This window comes from Lathyrus oleraceus, chromosome 4, assembly GCF_024323335.1.
Source record: "Lathyrus oleraceus cultivar Zhongwan6 chromosome 4, CAAS_Psat_ZW6_1.0, whole genome shotgun sequence".
NCBI lineage: Eukaryota > Viridiplantae > Streptophyta > Magnoliopsida > Fabales > Fabaceae > Lathyrus > Lathyrus oleraceus.
The window spans coordinates 208,139,286-208,158,622 of record NC_066582.1 but is presented as its reverse complement, the minus strand read 5'-3'; positions in this window follow the sequence as shown (position 1 = coordinate 208,158,622).

Here is a 19,337-nt window from a genome sequence, read left to right as displayed (position 1 = left end):
AGTACCCAAAGTTGCTGAAAGCAAGAAAGGTTTGGAGAATGTTGACACCGACATCACTAACATCGCAGGGACGAGCAGGATGATCCGCAATGGTCGGATTTATACTCCCAATATTAATGTAAACCCTCAAGAACCAACAAGGGAAGCTGCAAATGCAAATCCTACCCCAGAGCATGGAGGGGCACAGCCGACAGTGCAAGCAGATGAAGCGAGTGAGTTTCTAAGGATAATAAAGAAATCCGACTACAAGATAGTTGATCAGTTACATCAGACCCCGTCAAAAATATCTATCTTGTCTTTGCTTCTGAATTCTGAAGCTCATAGGGAGGCTCTACTGAAAGTGCTTGCTCAGGCTCATGTTACCCAAGATATAACGGTTGGCCAATTCGATGGGGTGGTCGCCAATATCACAGCCTGCAACACTCTAAGTTTCAGCAATGAAGAGCTACCCAAGGAGGGGAAGAATCACAACCGCGCCTTACATGTATCCATAAAATGCCAAGAAGATGCTCTGGCCAGAGTTTTAGTTGACACTGGATCATCCCTCAATGTTCTACCAAAGAGGGCACTTGCTAAATTATCTTACCAAGGTTCGGAATTGAAACCTAGTGCACTTGTGGTAAAAGCATTTGATGGTTCTCGAAGGACAGTAGTTGGGGAGATAGAGCTACCAATCCAGATCGGACCGCATGTATTCCCCATCAATTTCCAAGTCATGGACATAAATTTCGCTTACAACTGCCTTTTGGGACGCCCATGGATACATGCTGCTGGGGCAGTAACTTCTACTTTGCATCAAAAGATGAAGTTTGTTGTCGATGACAAGCTCGTCATTGTTTCGGGTGAAGAAGATTTTATCATCAGTCAACTCTCCTCTTTCCGTTATATTGAGGCTGATGAGGATGCCTTAGAGACCTCTTTTTAAGCACTTGAAATATCCAATGCCACACTTGAAGAGGTTAAGGATCCTATTGAGAAAACCAGTTTATCGTTCGCCTCTTTGAATAGTGCAAGATCAACAGTTGAAAGTGGAGGCCCTGCAGGTTAGGGGCAAGTCATCAATGTCAGTGAGAAAAATGATCGTTTTGGTTTGGGGTACAAGCCTTCTGCTAATGGAGGAGCCCTGGTCCCTGCAAAGGACCGTGTGCGGAGCATACAAGAAGTTTTCCTGAGCACAGGATTTATCCATGGAGATCAAGTTGGTGCAGTGGAAGATGACACTAAAGATGGAGAAACATCAAACCTGATATACCGGTGTGAAGCAGCCCTAACAAATTGGGAAGCAGTTGAGATTCCAGAAGTTTTTCCTGTGTCAAAGTAATTGTGTTTTCCTTTGTGTTTTTGAAAATCCTTAGCTCTGCCCAAGGCTAATGGATCATTTGTAGGGCCCTTTTAAATTTCAAAAATCATTATGACAAATAAAGAGCATTTTGTTCAAATTCTTATCGTTCATTCATTCGTTTTTCTTTCCTTAAAATGGCAATCCTTTCAACAACTACAGAAATATTTTTATTTCTTTTGCATTTTATTTCCATTTTTCTAAAAAACCATCATTAAAAAACATGCAGAATAATCAATAAACCAGTTGAATTTGGTGACCCCACTACTTCCTATAACTTTGAACTCCCCATCTACCAAGCGGAAGAGGAGAGTGAGGAAGATTGTGATTTCCCTGAAGAATTGGAAAGGATGCTCGAGCACGAGTCAAAGGCCCTTCAGCCACATCAAGAACCAGTGGAAACGATCAACCTTGGCACCGAGGAAGACAAGAAAGAGGTCAAAGTTGGGACTACACTTGGGGCAAGCATCAAAGAAAGATTGATCAAGTTGCTACAAGAGTATGTAGATGTATTTGCTTGGTCGTATCAGGATATGCCAGGTTTAGATACTGATATTGTTGTCCACAAGCTACCACTACAACCAGATTGCCCGCCAGTGAAGCAGAAGCTCCGAAGAGCAAGACCCGACATGGCTCTAAAGATTTGTGATGAGGTGAAATGTCAATTTGATGCCGGTTTTCTAGCAGTTGCGAAATACCCTCGATGGGTAGCTAATATTGTGCCTGTACCCAAGAAGGATGGCAAGGTCAGGATGTGCGTTGATTATAGGGATTTAAACAAAGCTAGTCCAAAGGACGATTTCCCCCTGCCACATATTGACACTCTGGTAGACAACACTGCTAAGTTCGCGGTCTTCTCCTTCATGGACGGATTCTCAGGTTATAATCAAATTAAGATGGATCCGGAACACATGGAAAAGACCACATTCATCACCCCTTGGGGAACATTTTGCTACAAGGTAATGCCATTTGGTCTCAAAAATGCTGGGGCAACTTACCAAAGAGCAATGGTCGCTCTTTTCCATGACATGATGCACAAGGAGATCGAGGTTTATGTGGATGACATGATTGCAAAATCCCAAAGTGAAGAGGATCATATAGATCACTTGCAAAAGCTATTTGAGCTTCTTTGGAAATTTCGGCTACGGCTGAATCCTGCTAAATGCACCTTCGGTGTCCGATCTGGAAAGTTGCTTGGTTTCATTGTTAGTCAACGAGGAATTGAGGTAGATCCAGACAAGGTTAGGGCAATACAAGAAATGCCTGCTCCACGTACAGAGAAAGAAGTTAGAGGATTTCTGGGACGTTTGAACTATATCTCCAGGTTTATATCTCATATGACTGCCACGTGTGAACCTATATTCAAATTGCTCAGAAGAGATCAAGCAGTTGAATGGAACTCTGAATTCCAAATGGCTTTTGAGAGAATCGTACAATACCTGCAAGAGCCCCCTATTCTAATTCCACCTGTTCAGGGGAAACCACTTTTTATGTACTTAACTGTGCTTGAAAAGTCAATGGGATGTGTGCTGGGACAACATGACGAAACCGGTTGAAAGGAGCATGCCATCTATCATCTAAGTAAGAGATTTACCGATTGTGAAACCCGATATTCACTCTTGGAGAAAACTTGTTGTGCTTTAGCATGGGCCGCTCGTCGTCTAAGACAATACATGATTTGCCACACTACCTTGTTGATCTCAAAAATGGATCCAATAAAGTATATCTTCGAAAAGCCTGCTTTGACTGGAAGACTCGCCCATTGGCAGATGTTACTATCTGAGTATGACATTCAATATGTATCTCAGAAAGCCATCAAAGGAAGTGTGTTGTCTGATTACCTGGCAAACCAGCCCGTTTAAGACTACCAGCCGTTGAAACTTGACTTTCCTGACGAAGAAATTATGGTAGTAAAAGATTGTGAAATCCCAGGGCTTGATGAAGGACTTGAACCCGGATCTCGGTGGAAGCTCATGTTCGATGGTTCCTCCAATTACATGGGGCATGGCGTAGGAGTTGTTCTATTGAATCCGAATGGTGGATACACTCCTTTCACAGCAAGGTTGTGTTTTGATTGCACGAATAATATAGCAGAATATGAAGCGTGCATCCTAGGCATTGAAGCAGCAATTGATCTCCGAATCAAAATCCTCGAAGTATGTGGAGACTCAGCCTTGGTGATATACCAGACATGGGCGAATGGGAGACCCGTGACACAAAGTTGATCCCCTATCGTGCCTATGTCATAGAACTAATAAAATACTTTGACGAAATCACTTTTCGTCATATCCCGAGAACTGAGAATCAAATTGCTGATGCTCTAGCTATGTTGGCTTCAATGTACCAAGTTAGATTCCATAATGAAGTACCTCTCATTCAAATCGAGCGGAAAGTTGAGCCTGCCTACTGCTAATCGGTTGAAGAGGAAGCCGATGGTAAGCCCTGGTTTCACGACATCAAATGCTTTTTGAAAAATCAAGAATATCCAACAGATGCAACATCCCTTGACAAGAAAACATTAAGGAAATTAGAATCCAAATTCTTCTTAAGCAATGGTGTGTTATACAAGAGGAACCACGACATGATTCTGCTCAGATGCGTGGATGGACGTGAAGCGGACCTGTTGATCAAGGAGATTCATGAAGGATCCTTTGGAACTCATGCCAACGGACATGCCATGGCCAAGAAGATTTTGAGAGCTGGTTATTACTGGTTGACCATGGAATCCGATTGCTTCAATTATGCTAGAAAATGTCATAAATGCCAAATCTATGTCGACCAGGTACACGTGCCTCCGACCCTACTAAATGTTTTGACGTCACCTTGGCCTTTCTCAATGTGGGGCATCGACATGATTGGCGCCATCAAGCCTAAAGCTTCCAATGGTCACCGCTTCATCCTGGTTGCCATTGATTACTTTACCAAATGGGTAGAAGCTGCCTCTTACGATAATGTGACAAAAGAAGTGGTTGCACGGTTCCTCAAGAAAGAGATCATTTGCCGTTATGGAATTCCAAGCCGGATCATCACAGATAATGGGACGAATCTGAACAATAAGACCATGAAAGAATTATGCGAGAGCTTCAAGATTGAGCACCATAACTCTTCACCATATTGTCCAAAGATGAATGGCGCTGTTGAGGCCGCTAATAAAAACATCAAGAAGATCCTGCAAAAAATGGTAAAAATATATAAAGATTGGCACGAAATGCTACCCTTTGCACTGCATGGATACCGGACTTCCGTCCGCACTTCAACAGAGGCAACCCCATTCTCTTTGGTATATGGGATGGAAGCAGTTCTCCCAATTGAAGTGGAGATACCTTCAATGAGAATCTTGATGGAGACCAAGCTAGAATAGGCTGAGTGGATTCAAAATAGATTTGATCAATTAAACCTCATAGATGATAAGCGAATGACTTCTTTGTGCCATGGACAGTTATACCAAAAACGGCTTAAAAGGGCTTTTGACAAGAAAGTACGTGTTCGGGAATTCAGAGAAGGAGACCTTGTGCTTAAGAAGATCTTGCCAATACACAAGGACTCACGCGGGAAGTGGAATCCCAATTATGAAGGCCCATATGTTGTGAAGAAAGCTTTCTCCGGAGGCGCCTTGGTTCTCACAACTATGGATGATGAAGAGCTCTCACACCCCGTGAACTCTGATGCAGTTAAAAAATACTATGCCTAATAAAAACCCGCTAAATCGAAAACCTAAAAGGGAAATTTAGGCAACAAAAAAAAAAGGGTATCCCGGTGGACTGAAAACCTGAAAGGGCGGTCCAGGCAAAAGTTAGGGATGAATAAAAAAATGGTAGCTCGCTAAGTTGAAAACCTGAAAAGGCGACTTAGGAAAAAAGGAGCGTCCCGGTGGATTGAAAACCCGAAAGGGCGATCCAGGCAAAAGTTAGGGGCACAAGGGATAAACTGCATCAGTTGTTACTGATTAACACCGAAGAATCTGAGGCGGAAGATCAATCCAGTTACTCCCCTTAGAAGCGCGGTTTTGGGAGAGTCATATCTATTAGGGATGTTAGTGGCCACTAAATTCAATGTAAACCTTTCCTTATTGCCATTTTCCAAAAATTGTAACACTCTATGGAGCTACGCCATTTGTGTGATACCATTCTTGAATAAAATACAAGTTTTGTCTGTTAATCATTGCTAATTGTGTTTTTCTATGTCCTTCTTTGTTATGCAAAGTGTAATTTATTTGTTAATAATGAAATTTTGAAACTTGAAAATTTTGAAATTTAGTAAAAGGAACAAAATTACTTTGATATATGTGAAAATCAAAGGAAAATCTTTTGTTTTCCCTAAAGTCTCAAGGTTGCATAAATTACTAACAAAAATCTCCATGGAACACAACTTATTAATCCTCTGGAAAGGTGGACCTTTGGTTATTTATAACTGTCAATCATGATAGATTCTCCTCTGGATACGCCTGTTAATTGTATGGGTTTGAGTTATTGGTGTTGAGGAATCAGAATCCCCGTAAAACAGTCCCTACAAACTCCCAGTCTGCCTATTGTCAGCATTGCATATCATGATCATTCATATATCATGCATAAAATAACAAAACAAATCACGCATGGTTCAAAGTATACTTTGTACTCATATGTAGCCCCTTTGGTCCCGTTGTTGATTGTTATCCCTTGACCCGTAGACCAGTTGTCACTAGTTTCATTTCAGAAGTTCAAATCGTCGTTGGCATCACTGTCAGTCTATTTGTAAGTACAATTGTAATTGGTATCTGAATTTTGGTTGTCACCAACATCATTTCAAGTCCAATTGTTGTTGGCAAAATTTGTTAAAAGCTGGTTGTAACCCATTGCTTACAGTCAAAGTCCAATTGTTGTTGGCACGTACAGAGAGTTTACTTACCCTGTCTTTCCTGATGGTTCCGTGAAAGTCATGTATGACTTATCATCTTGAGGAATTCCCAGAAGCTTGGAGGTTTTTCGTGTTAGAAAACTCCAATGATGTTGGTTTTGTTTGATTTCTTTATAAAGAATCATCATAGCCTTTTTTGCACGGATGATCTACTTATAAGAAGACTCCTGCTTATCTTTGTTTTGCATAAATTCCCTATTAGGAATCTCCAAAATCTTTGATCGGATGAATTTCTTATGAGAAATCTCCAGAACTATCAGATGCTTTATTCAAGTGTCAGGTCATGTATGAACCTGTTTTGAAGAGTCTTGCTCTATGATTGTTTCAGCATTGTCAGGTCAGATATGAACCTGTTGTTGAGCTTTATTCCAGTGTCAGGTCATGTATGAACCTGTTTTGAAGAGTCTTTCTCTATGATTATTTCAGTGTTATCAGGTCATATATGAACCTGTTGTTGAGCTTTATTCCAATATTACCAGGTTCTTGATATTCCCCAGCATTGTCAGGTCATATATGAACCTGTTGTTGAGCTTTATTCCAGTATTACCAGGTCATGTATGAACTTGTTTTGAAGAATCGTTCTCTATGATTGTTTCGTTGTTGTCAGGTCATGTATGAACCTGTTGTAGAAATTTTTCATATTCGAGTTTAGTAAGTCATATGTGAACTCACTACCAAAATCTCTTGTATTCTAAGTATCGTTTATCAAATTTCACTTTGAGTACTCCCCGGTGTGTGTCTGACTCTCCAGCAGGATTGTTTTCCCCAGCAAGTTGTTTTTTACCATTTGTCTGTCTCCCTGTGGACCATCAGCATTCCCCACAGATTGGTCTGCCTAGTAGCGTCTCCTGTTAAGGGTTCACCATATCCCTAGCAGATAAAAATTACAAAAAAGAAAGTCTTGTATCCATGCGTATCATATCATAGCATTTGCATTTTTCAAGATCAAAATCTGGGTCTCCATGGTATTTAACCATCCCCCACTGCGATCCAATGAAAAGTGTTGTTTGATTTTCCTCTGGTGGAAGATGTTTAAATAGGGGCAACTGTCATACCCCGATTTTAGATCCATCTGCATTCATCCACTATGCATCATGCATTCATTTTTAATATAAACCCTAATTCACGTCTGAGGTCAATCGTTGACTTTCTTGTCAATTAGTTGACCAAAGTCAACCGTCCATTCCCAAATCCATATTGTCTCGATTTTGATAAACATTGGTCATTATCTAGGCCTTTTCGATCATGGTGCTTTTAATTACAAAATGGATTCTAATTTAAGTGATTTGACTTTTTAATTTTCAATTTGATTTTAATTTCAAATTAAGTCTAATTTCAAATTTCAATTTAATCTTAATTGTTTTTTTTACTAATGATTCAAACTCTAATTGATTTTAATTTTCAACTAAATGTTAGAATTGATATCAAATTAATTTTAACAAATTATAGATTAATTTGATTTTAATTGGTTTTATTGGTTTTTGATTTTAAATTGACATTTAGATTAGTCTTGGATTATTTCTAAAATCCATATCCATTTTTATAACCAAATATCCATTTACCCATTAACCCTTTTAACAACCATGTCCATCAAAATCCACTACACCATTTCTAGACTTTAAGTCAATGTATGACACTCAAAATCTTAACTTTTCATCAATCCACATTCATGTTTAAATTCATATTTAACAATGATGTCCAATAATTTTTCAATCACAGTTAGTTCCCAATTTTGGTTCAAACCAGTAATTCCAATCATAATGCAAATCTCAATAGAAATTTTCCATAACTATTCAATTTCAATTTCATTCAAATTCCAAATCTTAATATTCAAACATTCATAAATAAACTTTCCATAATAATTTCAAATTATATCATTCATCACATTCAACCATTCAATACAATTCACTGACTTTATAATACGATTCCATCCAAATCACAAAAATTAAAAGTTAGAAACCAATTCCAACCATAGGTTACATGCTCAAAACATTGTCATAATTTCTAATTCCTCTTTCCAAGCATGCCAATACCAAGCTTCAACCTACCATGGACCTGCAAAGACCATTTCAAATAAACATTTCAAAACCGATTTCCAACTAACAATTCAAATTCCAATTAATCCTCATGCTAATTTTCATACTAATTAACTTTGCAGTACTAACAAATTCCAATTAATCCTCATACTAATTTTCAACATGTGACATTTTTTCTTTCAATTCAAACTAACATAAGCTAACATTCAAAACAAAACTAACTAAACGGTTCCCGTTGAATACAACGGACGTGAGGGGTGCTAATACCTTCCCCTTGCGTAACCGACTCCCGAACCCTGATATTGGTTGCGACGACCATAATCATTGTCGTTCTTTCTTGGGTTTTATCGATATTTCCCCTTTCTTTTTTAGGAATAAATAAAGTTCGGTGGCTACTCTGTTCAGTCCATCAATGCGAGCGTGCAATCGCGCTTCGCTTAAAGTCGTGTTCTAATTTTTCGAGGTGCGACACACTCTTGTCGATTGGATCGTATCCCACCGGTCAGATCTTTTCAACTTTTAAATTTTAAATTCTTGCTTAGGATTAGTCTCTTCATCTCTCCCATTTCTTAAATTTAAAATCTCTCCCCCTTTTCAAAATATTATTTGCTTATGATTTTTAAACTTAGACTCTTTATTGCAAATTAGAAACTTTGGCCTTATGCCACTCGGTTTTTAACTTCTCTTTCTTAATCAAACTTGTAAATAAACTTAACCATACTTGACTTAAAATTTCAAAAGACAAAAAGAACTAACACTCATTCAAACTCTTTTAGGCCTTTTGTGCCTCTTTCAAACTTAAATTTTTGTTTAAAACAATTCACTCACTTTGAAATTGATACCACAAACTACGAGGTTTTGATCCCTCATTTTTATGTTGGTACGTAGGCACAAGTCTGAAGGTCTTGTCAAACACAAAAATATAAATTAATGAATTCTTTTCTCATCTCCCCACTCTATTTATTGCAAACATCTTTTATGCCAATACACATACACACATAAAAAAAGGCTCCCTATGAGTACCTAGGACACTTTGGGTGCTAACACCTTCCCTCTGTGTAACCAACCCCCTTACCTGTAATCTCTGGCATTTTATTAGTTTTGATTTGAAAACTTCTTATCTTTGGGTTGTGTTAGTACTTTTCCCTTTTCCTTTGGAAACAATAAAAGCGCGGTGACGACTCTGGTTTTATTGACGTTAAGTTTATTCATAGCTTAATGGTCATGATATTACCGCTACAGAAATTATGTGTCGACTCTGCTGGGGGGTAGTTCTCAGTGGGTTTAGCCTACTTTTTTATGTGTATATATTTGTATATCTGATGTTTGTATTTTTTTTTGTGATATAATCTGCTTGTTGTGTTTGGTGATCTCTGAGTGGTGAGAAAAGTTCTAATCCGAACTTGAGTACAATTAAGATAGGAGGATGGTATAGTCATGTTCAACTTGTGTGGAGTAGTCCTTAACAAGTTGGCTTGAGAACCATCTACTCAGTGGAGGCCCTTTTGGAGTTATGAATGTCACACAAGTTATTTGTTGTTAGGCATTACTTTCTCTGATTTGGGGTCCGAGATGCTGAAGACCGTAGAACATTTAACCCATCTTGGCCTTATTTAAGACGTAGTGCGGAGACTGTTCAGATGTAGACTTGATAACAGTTGTTACGCGATACTACACTCAGACGAGTTTCTCTTGAGAATATTATGGGTTGATGAGTCAGTCATCCTAACCTGTAATATTTGATAGATGGAACTAAAACTTTTGGAACTTTTTAGAACATGATCTACAGGTTCTATCCTTATTACACTCCTTTGGGATGGTTCTTAACCTGACTCCATGCTCGTGACTCACAACAAACCCTTGATTATTGGTTGATCCAATCAAGTCTTGTCAATATCAATGGAACTTGGGTGTTGATAAGGTGAAAAGCATAATCCACCAAAATGGATGATTGATCTTGACAATGACTTAATTCATCCCTTGCCTTTGTTTGCCTTGTGTGTGATCCCTTATTTGTGATTGTTGCATTCATGCATTCATGCGCATCATAACATTCATCACACGAAAAATAACTTCAAGGAACTGAGGTTTTATTTGCAAATATTTTCAGACCATGGATTATGGACGAAGGAACACTAAGAAGTACAGTTTCAGATGTCCGGATTTGAAAGAGTTAAGGAAGCTATCATCCTTTGTACTAGATCCCTTGGAATTCAAACAACGTCATGAGAGGCTTCTATCTGTGTTATCTGCTGATGTAGTTGAAGGAATTTTGAATGTGTTGGTTCAGTTTTATGATCCTATCTATCGTTGCTTCACTTTTCCTGATTATCAGCTTATGCCTACGTTGGAGGAGTATGCCCATCTCTTGGGAATACCTGTTTCTAACAAAGTGTCGTTTAGTGGATTGGAAGAGATTCCCAGATTGCATATTATAGTTGAAGCTCTTCTTCTAAAGAAGTCTGAGATTGAGGCTCATTGGATGAAGAAAGGAGGAATATTTTGGTTGACTTTTGAGTTCCTTATTGGGAAAGCTATTGTCTTTCCTCAAGTTGGTAGTGTGGATGCTTTCGAAGCTATCTTTGTGTTGCTCATCTATGGTTTGGCTTTGCTCCCTAACATCGATGGTTTTGTTGATGTTAACGGCATTAGAATCTTCTTGATTGGGAATCTTGTGCCTGCTTTGTTGGGTGATATGTATTTCTCTTTGCATCTAAGGAGTTCTAAAGGTGGTGGAACGATTGCGTGTTGTGTTCCTCTTCTGTACAAGTGGTTTATTTTGCACTTGCCTCAGACGCCTGCTTTTGTGGAGAACAAACAATGTCTATGGTGGTCTCAGAGACTTAAATCTCTCACTAATGATGATATAGTTTGGTACGATTCTTCATTGGGTAGTTTGGAGATTATTGATAGTTGTGGTGAATTCTCTAATGTGCCTCTCATTGGTACACAAGGAGGTATTAACTACAACCTTGATTTGGCTCGTCGTCCACTTGGGTTCCCCTTGAGAGATAAACCTAATAACACTCAATTAGAAGATATTTTCTATCAAGAGGGTAAAGATCCCCAACATTTGAAGCAGAAGATTGTGCATGCTTGGCATAATGTGCATAGGAAAGGAAGATCCTAGCTTGGTCCACGCAACTGTGTAGCTTTGGAAGCTTACACTCTTTGGGTGAAGAAGAGAGCTTTGGAATTGAAGATGTCTTATGCTTGTGAGATACCTATGTATATGGTTATGGTTGAGCCATCAACTCTCCCTAACCAAGATGTAATGGAGTTGGAAGACGCATTCGCCAAGATGAAGTAAGAGAAGGATATGTGGGAAGAGTGGTTCCATGCTTTGAGCAGAAAGCATGAGGAGGTGCAGCTTGAGTCTAAGGACAAAAATGTGCTTATTGAACTTCTTAAAGACCGAGTAGTGAAGAGATAGAGAGAACCAAAGGGTCCGTCTTCCTCTAGTATGCATCAGCCTTCCGGTGCTTGGAAGAAGATTATTGATTAGCTTGTCCTCGAGAAGGCTCAGATGAAGACATCCTTTGAGTCCGAGATCCGACGCATTCGAAGGAAGTACGCACCTGCTGCCAGATCATTTGACACCGTTGTTAGGGGATCCTTAGGATGATTAGTCTCCTTTTCTCTTGTATTTGTATTTTGGTTTCTGAAATTGTACTCAGTGTAATCCTTCCAAATTTATATGAATAAAAGAGATTTTCATGGTCAATCAAATTGTTACAATTGTTATTATTATATATTTGTAAATAAATTAGCATGTTCCTTAAAAATAAAAACAATCAAAGCATTGCATCTCATGCATCATTTGCACAACAAGTTTTTCTTCCGCCAGATGTCTTATTGGTTATTCTTCTGTGCTTCAGCCAAGCTGACTCATCAATACAATACCTGTGCCAATCATCCGAGAATCATGGAACACTTGGAACAAGAGAACCGAGAGTTGAAGGACGAGATTGCCCGCTTGACTGCCATGATGGAGTCCGTCCTAGCTGCTCAGAGTCAATCTTCTCCAATGCCTGCAACTCCTCCTCCTCAAAGGACTGTCACTTCAGAGGTTGTTACTTCAATCGTGCATGCCACTCAGTTTACGCCTGCTATGCCTTCCGGATTCCCCTGGGGAATACCGCCGAACTTTATGCCCGAAGGGTTTGCGCCTACTTTTGCTTCCATGTTGGCATCTAGCCTGGTCATGTCTGTGTTACCTCTAGTTGTTTACACTCTGCCTCGTGTTAAGGACACCATCTACCATTCTGATCCGTCTGAGGATCCGGATGTTTATGAGAAGATGGATGAGATGAAGTACCAATTCCTTGAGCTGCAAAAGGAGTTGAAGACCTTGAGGGGAAAATATTTATTTGGTAAGAGTGTTGTTGAGCTCTGCCTAGTGTCGATTGTCAAGATCCCGATGAAGTTCAAAGTCCCTGACTTTGAAAAGTATAAGGGAAAGACCTGTCCACTTAGCCATCTCGTCATGTATGCCAGGAAAATGTCGATGCAAATTTATAATGATCAATTATTGATTCACTACTTCCAGGACAGTCTGACTGGTGCCGCTTTGAGGTGGTACATGGGATTGGACAGTGCGAGTGTTCACACATTTAATGATTTGGGTGAAGCCTTTGTGAAGCAGTATAAGTACAACGTTGATATGGCGCCAGATAGGGACCAACTGAGGTCGATGCCTCAGAAGGATAAGGAGACGTTCAAAGAGTATGCCCAGAGGTGGAGAGAGCTTGCCGCTCAGATCAACCCTCTGTTGGAAGAGAAAGAGATGACCAAGATTTTCCTTAAGACCCTGAGTTCGTTTTATTACGAGCGAATAATTGCTAGTGTCCCCAGTGACTTTACCGAAATGGTAAACATGGGGATGAGGTTATAAGAAGGTGTCCGTGAAGGACGTTTATCTAAGGAAGAGGTATCTTCGAGAAAGAAGTATGGTAGTGGGTTCTCCAGAAAGAAAGGTGAAACCAATGCAGTGTCAGCAGGGAGGCAGAAGAGGCCTCATGTTAGAAGAAATCTACAACCGCGTCAACATCATCATCAAGTATCATCCGTTATTCTAGTATTTTCCAATAATCAATCAGTGCCAGTTCAACAACAACGTCAACAACAGCCACAACAAAGAACAAACAACTACAACAACAACACCAATAATAATCAACAACAACAACATAATTTTGAGAGGAAGAAGGTCTATTTTGACCTTATTCCTATGTCATATGTTGAGTTATATTCGTCTTTGGTTCTCAAGAACCTACTCCAACCAATAAATCCGCCACAAATTCCAGAACCACTTCCATGGTGATATAAGCCAGAACTCCATTATGCCTTTCATCAAGGGGCTCCTGGTCATGATATCGAGAATTGCTACCCGTTGAAATATGAGGTCCAGAAGCTTGTAAAGAGTGGGATGGTGTCCTTTGAGGATGGTGCACCGAATGTAAAAGCAAACCCATTGCCTGCTCATGGTAATCCCTCTGTTAATATGGTAGACGGTTGTCCAGGAAGTTTACGAGTGTTTGATGTGAGATGTATTCGTTGATCTTTGGTGGAAATGCACAAGACCCTGTGTACGATTAGTGATTGTGAACACGACCACGACAGTTGTATAATCTGCAGTGTGAACCTCCGTGGGTCTTCGGTTGTCAAGAGAGATATCCAGAAGTTGATGGATGAGAATGTAATCTAGATTCAGCAATCTAGGGATATAGATGATGTCAACGTAATAGTGCCAGTCTTTAAGACCCCTGAGCGGGTGGTAATTCAGTTCAATAGCAGTAGCCATAACAGTAGCAACAGATCCGTATCGCCGTTAGTGATACGGTTAGCGGGCCCAGTCCCGTATACATCGGATAGAGCTGTTCCTTATCAGTACAATGCAACAATGGTGGAGAATGGTCAAAAGGTCCCATTGCCTACGACTAATTTTGTTGTGAATATTGCCAACATAGTGAAGGTGACCCGTAGTGGTCGTGTTTTTGGTCCTGTTTTCCCAAAGGATGTAGAGGATGTTGGTAAGAAGGTTGAGGTACCTGTAGCAAATCCAGTTAGTGCTCAAAAGTGTCATTCTGGTGAGTCCAGCAATTTTAAGCCTAGTGATGATGATGAGGTACTACGATTAATCAAGAAAGGTGAATTCAATGTGGTGGAGCAGCTGCTCCAGACTCCTTCCAAGATTTCAGTGTTGTCTCTACTTATGAGTTCTGAAGCGCATAGAGAAGCATTGCAAAAGGTATTGGAGCAAGCTTATGTGGAACATGATATAACTATGGATCAATTTGACCATATTGTGGCTAACATTACTTCATGTAACAACTTAAGCTTTTGTGATGAAGAACTCCCCGAGGAGGGTAGGAATCACAACCTAGCATTGCACATATCGATGAATTGTAAGGAGGATGTATTGTCAAATATGTTGGTTGATACTGGTTCTTCGTTGAATGTACTCCCCAAGTCAACTTTGTCCAGATTATCGTATCAAAGCGCTCATATGAGGTACAGTAGTGTGATCGTCAAAGCTTTTGATGGTTCTCATAAGACCGTTATTGGTGAGGTGGACCTTCCACTGAAGATAGGTCCGAGTGATTTCCAAATTACTTTTCAGGTAATGGATATCCACCCGGCCTATAGCTGTTTGTTAGGAAGGCCATGGATACATGAGGCGGGAGCTATTACATTCACTTTGCATCAGAAATTGAAATTTGTGAAGAATGGTAAGCTCGTCATCGTGGATGGAGAAAAAGCGTTGTTAGTGAGTCATTTATCGTCTTTCTCGTATCTTGAAGCTGAGGATGAGATCGGGACTCTCTTCCAAGCTCTATCTATTACTGAAGAGAAGAAAGTTGGAGCACCTATGTCCTCTTTTAAAGATGCTCAGAAAATTGTTGAAGATGGCAGTTCTGAATAGTGAGGCTGGATGATAGAGGTCGCCGAGAACAAGAATTTTGCTGGTTTGGGATTTCAGCAAGGGTCGTTTGTAGTGAAAGTTGAAGATATTAAACCTAGTTTATGTAGAGGAGGGTTCATCCATGGTAATGAACAAGACTCAGCTACAGTGATTGAGGAAGATGAAGATGAAGACTGCACCAATTTAGTGAGGCATGGAAAAGCTTGCAACAATAGGATCGTTGTCGACGTTCTTATTATTGTTCATCGCTCTAAGTAATCATTTTATTATTTTGAAAATCCTTCTCCTATGCCTAAAGGAGAAGTGAATATTGTCAGGTATCTTTCAATTTGATCATTAATAAAATACAATTCTATTCATCCACATCTATGATGTTTTATTTTACTTTTTGCTTTTCTGAAAATGGTAATCACAAAAAAAACATAAATAAATAAATAATAATTATCCATTTGCATAATATATGGTCACAATTCACTTCTCTAAAAACAAAATATCAAATCATTATGCAGGTTGGTTTCTAAACCCATTGAATACAATGATCCTACGCCTTCTCCAAACTTTGAATTACCTGTGTTTGAGACTGAGGAAGAAAGTGACGAAGAAGTGTCTGATGAATTGTCTCGTCTACTTAAGCATGAGGAAAAATCCATTCAGTCGTTTGAAGAGCAGATTGAGTTAGTAAACTTGGGTTCCGAGGATGATGTGAAGGAAATCAAGATTGGATCTCGATTGTGTCCAGAAGCTAAGAAGGGGTTGATTGATCTTCTTCGAGAGTATTCAGATGTATTTTCCTGGTCCTATCGAGACATGCCTGGTTTGGATTCTGAGATTGTGGAGCATAGATTATCGTTGAAGCCAGAATGCCCGCCAGTCAAGCAGAAATTGAGGAGGACTCATCCTGATATGGCAGTGAAGATCAAAGAAGAAGTGCAAAAGCAGATTGATGCTGGTTTCCTTGTTACTGCTGAGTATCCGCAGTGGGTGGCCAACATTGTGCCTGTTCCGAAGAAGGATGGAAAAGTTTGTATGTGCGTCGATTATATAGATTTGAATAAAGCGAGTCCAAAAGATGATTTTCCTCTGCCACACATTGATATGTTGGTAGATAATACAGCTAAATTCAAAGTCTTTTCGTTTATGGACGGATTTTCCGGATAATATCATATCAAGATGGCACCTAAGGATATGGAGAAGACCATATTCATTACACCCTGGGGAACATTCTGTTATAGACTGATGCCTTTCGATTTAAAGAATGTTGGTGCAACGTACCAGAGAGCTATGACCACTCTTTTTCATGATATGATGTGTTGGTTATATGAGTTGGCATCAATTTTGGTAAAACTTAGTGTTATCACAAGATGTCACGCGTGTTGTCTTGACATGTGATATCAGCTTCCTACAGGTTGTTTAAATATGGTTGTGCAGGAGTTAGCCAAGATGTCAGACCCGATGTTAAGATATGTGCAAACAGAATATTCAGTCTGAATGTTATGTGTTTTGTTGTGGCGCTTTTCATGCAAATCTTTGTGTGCTTATGTGGAGATTTCATGCGTTATTCAAGAAGTAATTCTATTTAAAACCAGAATGTTCTATTTTCCAAAAAGGAATGATTAGCTGTTGTTTCTTAGGAGATACGCAATTAAAATAGAATTAGGGTTTCATGCTGCCCAGGCCCATTCAAAAAGCTTCTATTTAAAGTCCATGTAAAACTTGTTTTATACACACAAGATACGAACGATGAAGTGAGAGAGTTTTAGGGTTTTAGTCTTCTGTGAACATGTGAATTGTGAGCCATTCATTCATCTTGTTGATGTATGAATTGGACTGAGTTTTGTGTTGTAATTTGTCCACTCTAAGCTTTGAAGTGCGAGTGTATTTGTTTACTTGATTGAAGCTTTTAAGCAAGATCAAGTATGTGTCCTTGAAATGTATCTTCTTTCTTTTTATATTTGTTCTAGTATCACTACTGTGATTGAGGGGGAGTGAGTAAGGTCTCATATCTAAGAGTTCTTAGATAGAAGTCACACGGATAGAGATTAGGTGAAAAGACTATAACTTGAAGTTGTTTACTGGGAGTCTTTGAACTAATTCTATTTAGTGGATTTCCTTCCTGGCTTCGTAGCCCCCAGACATAGGTGAGTTTGCACCGAACTGGGTTAACAATTGCTTGTGTCGCTTGTTCAATTGTTTCTCTGTTTTTATCTTGTTTATATTTCACTTGTTGTTTAGATATTAGTGTCGTGACATTACCTTCGACGTCTCATATCTGATACCAGAATTTCATTTGGTATCAGAGCAGGCATCCTGCTCTAGTTCTGGTTGAGATCTTGGGACGTTATTTTCTGGTACTATGGATAGAGACGGAGGATTTGTACATAGACCACCAATTCTGGATGGATCTAACTATGACTACTGGAAACCTCGGATGGTAGCCTTCTTGAAATTGTTGGATAATAAGGCTTGGAAAGTTGTTCTAACAGGCTGGGAACATCCCTTCACTATAAAGGAATGAGAAGTTACAACTGATAAGAAGCCTGAGGAAGAATGGACCGAGGAGGAGGATGGACTAGCTCTTGGAAACTATAAAGCATTGAATGCTATATTCAATGGGGTTGATAAGAACATCTTCAGACTGGTGAATAATTGTGAGGTGGCTAAAGACGCTTGGAATATTCTCAAAACCACTCACGAAGGTACCTCTAGAGTAAAGATGTCTAGATTGCAGCTGCTTACTACTAAGTTTGAGAATTTGAGGATGAAAGAAGATGAAAGTATTCATGACTTCCATATGAATATCCTTGAAGTTTCTAATGCCTCAGGAGCCCTGGGTAAGAAGATGTCAGATGAAAAGCTTGTGAGGAAAACTCTCAGATCACTTCCCAAGAGATTTGCCATGAAAGTGACAGCCATAGAAGAATCTCAAGATATCTTCAAGATGAGAGTGGATGAGCTAATTGGATCCCTCCAAACATTCGAGTTGGGAATGAGTGATGGATCTGAAAAGAAATTCAAAAGCACAGCCTTTATGTCAAACACTGAAGATAAAAAAAGAAGAAAGTAGTCAGGATACTGATGAAGGTATGGAAAATGATTTAGCATTACTTGGAAGACAATTCAACAAAATTCTGAAGAGGATGGATGTGAGGTCAAAGTCTAATGTCAAGAATAACTCATTTGACATCAATAGGCCCAGTGATGCTGGAAGAAGAACAAAATCTAAAGAAAAATCCAAACAGGGCAAAGGAATTCAGTGCCATGAATGTGAAGGGTATGGTCACATTAGAGTTGAATGTGGGACCTACCTCAAGAAACAGAAGAAGAGTCTTGCTGCTACTTGGTCTGATGATAATTCTGAAAGTGAAACAGAAGGAGAGTTTGCCAATCTTGTGACTTCCTTGACTGGGAGATGGGATCTTGATGAAGACTCTAGTGATGATGAATTAACCTTTGATGAATTAGCTACTTCTTATAGGAAGTTGTGTTTCAGAAGTGAAAAAGTGTGTCAACAAGTGGAGAATTAGAAGAAACTGATAACCCAACTAGAGGATGAGAAGACAGAACACTTAGAAACCATTTCTAAGTTGAACATCGAAGCCGTGTTCCTGAACTCCAAACTGGATGAGATGACGAAGTATGTCAGAATGCTAAACAGTAGATCTGACACCTTAGACAAAATTCTCCAGACTGGAAAGATGGCAGGAGACATGACTGGCCTAGGGTTCAGTGAATCTTCTCCTGATTGTAGTCCCACTGATAGCAAACCAAAGATGTCACATCAGGTGTCTCAACATCACAAGGGAAGACAACATAAAGGAAAACACCAAAGATGGAGATGTCATTACTGTGGGAAATTTGGTCACATAAAACCATTCTGCTTTAGGTTGTATGGTTATCCTAGTCCTACTCATCAACCTAGACCCAAACAACACATCCCTGCTAACAGAAAACAATGGGTTCCTAGGGCTGATGCTACTAACTTGATAGCTCACACTTCCTTCAGAGTCTCAGCCAAAGAAGATTGGTACTTTAACAGTGGATGCTCCAGACACATGACTGGAAGAAAAAACCTGCTGGTTGACTTCCAACCTCATGTCACCAACTATGTAACTTTTGGTGATGGAGCAAAGGGTGAAATCAAGGGGAT